General features: G+C 32.9%; 1 protein-coding gene across 7 annotated transcripts in view; it reads right to left on the reverse strand.

Moving 5' to 3' along the window:
• Nucleotides 1–253: 253 nt before the first annotated feature.
• The window catches only part of LOC113830309 (E3 ubiquitin-protein ligase RNF149-like), a 153618-nt gene continuing 151755 nt past the window's right edge, over nucleotides 254–2116 (reverse strand). For all 7 annotated transcript variants that reach the window (XM_070130721.1, XM_070130720.1, XM_070130718.1 and 4 more), the window contains one exon: nucleotides 254–2116. This exon is cut by the window's right edge and continues 1411 nt beyond it. The gene's annotated coding sequence lies outside the window, so the exon portion shown is untranslated.

Below are 2116 nucleotides of genomic sequence, written 5' to 3' on the forward strand. Positions count from 1 at the left end.
AGAACGCAGTATTTCCATGTTTTTTTATGGGTTTTATTGTTTCACACACCTATTGCCTTAATATCCTCCCTCTGTCTGTCTCTGCCTTTACTATTTTATTTTCTGCCACTCTACTGCTTTTTTCTGTCTCACTCTTTTTCTTTGCTATTGACCACTCCTATCTCCCTTTGGCTCTTTATAGCATGTTTTAAAGGAGGGAGAATGATCATTTGTATAAAAAAATATGAATAAACATGATAAGGAAACAAACACCTGTAAAGATATCATTTATTCAACATGTAAGTTACATATGTTATAATAGACACCCAAATATTATGAACCACTAAATATAAGTGATTTAAAGAGGTATATTACATACAAAAGATAAATTACACAGATTTTTTCCCATAAATCCTGGGCCTCATATGAGTATCATTATCTGAAAGCTACCAAAATACATACAAAAATATGTCACATTTAGGACAGTTGTTACATGATGCAAATCTGCCACTTGGAAAATGAATACTTGGATTTCATTTCAAAACACATAAAGCACAATTCATCAAGTAACAAACAGAGAAGGATCACATTTTAATGTTCAGCTATTAGTCTTGTAGCTATCTGATCCCTATATGATTTTTATTCAGAATTTAGCTTATATGTTCTAGAGAAGAACAGTATATGGTAACTTTGCAAGTTAAGCCATGTAACTATGGAGAATGGTTGTTAAATGAAGATGAATGTGGATATTTTCCTTTGTAACATTTTGTCAGTGATGATTGCAAATAGCTAGACGAGTACATGACAAGGATATGAGTATTTATTTAGTACAATGAATATATTGACCAAGAGACGCTGTTATACAACAGTGAAGACCAAGCTGAGGGACATTAATTGTAGATGATTACCATAGTAATGATGAAAAATGAGAAAAAATGTAACAGATGATAAAAGGTACAATGCATAAATGTTAGTGTTTATGAGATCAGGTGATGCGTAACATCTTATTTGCCATCCTGTATATATGTATACAAAAAAAATACAGTGCTGCAAAAAAAAAGTTTCTTATGAGGCCTCAGATTTATGCCTCACTTTTCAACATGACTATATCCAAGATAATGTGGGTGTCCCCATAGAGGGTCATTATAACAGTAAAGACACAGTGCAGTCTTTGGCACATCAGTGATTAGGATTCTTCCCTTTTTCTGACATATGAAAACAGGAGACAGTACATCTCTGTATACTTGATTAAGTCAGAAATACATACTTCCACTACCTTGACATACAGATATCGTGACCTTAATATGGCCTGCTATTGGCAATGACGGACCAACTGTGGTACAGCACATTTTCTTCAGTCTGATGCTTGTATGCTCATCAGGTTAGTACTGTGCCATCCAGACATTCCTTGACAAAGAAAAACAATATCCAACTTTAAGATTACAGTAAATGAGCTATCAATACTATACTTAAAAAAAGAAAGTATTAAATATTTCTGTAGTGTCTTGCTCTCCTTCAGTCTGTACATGTGTAATGCAGGATCTGATTTCTGTTACAGAAAGTGAACATATTCCACAAAGATGTAGTATTTACCTCTCAGGTTATTCTTAACATCTCGCAAGATATTTAGCAATGTCAATGATCCCATCTTTTATTAAGACTGCCAGTAAGATTTTACTTACACTGACATCATTTGTTGGATTCAAAATCACAAGAATCCAATGAATTCAAACATCATTTCATACTGTAACAGAAGAATGCATACATTATTTTCAATATTCTAAAAAGCATCTAAAATTGAGCAAATTATATAAGGTAGCAAGTTATCATGTTTCACTTAGTGTTTATTACATTATCTCTGTGTAATAAGATTTTATCCTTTTCACTGCTGTAAATGATGATAGCACAAAATAATAAAAATATAAAAACAATCTCTAACACACATTTTGGTGTGTGTGTGTGTGTGTGTGTGTGTGTGTGTGTGTGTGTGTGTGTGTGTGTGTGTGTGTGTGTGTGTGTGTGTGTGTGTGTGTGTGTGTGTTCATATAAAAGCATGTGCACACATGAGTGTCAGTTTGAAAGGTTATGTATATCTTCTTAGAGAAATATAAATATGATTGACAGAGAAAACAGAAAA

The sequence above is a fragment of the Penaeus vannamei genome, chromosome 15, assembly GCF_042767895.1.
Source record: "Penaeus vannamei isolate JL-2024 chromosome 15, ASM4276789v1, whole genome shotgun sequence".
In the NCBI taxonomy this organism is placed as follows: Eukaryota; Metazoa; Arthropoda; class Malacostraca; order Decapoda; family Penaeidae; genus Penaeus; species Penaeus vannamei.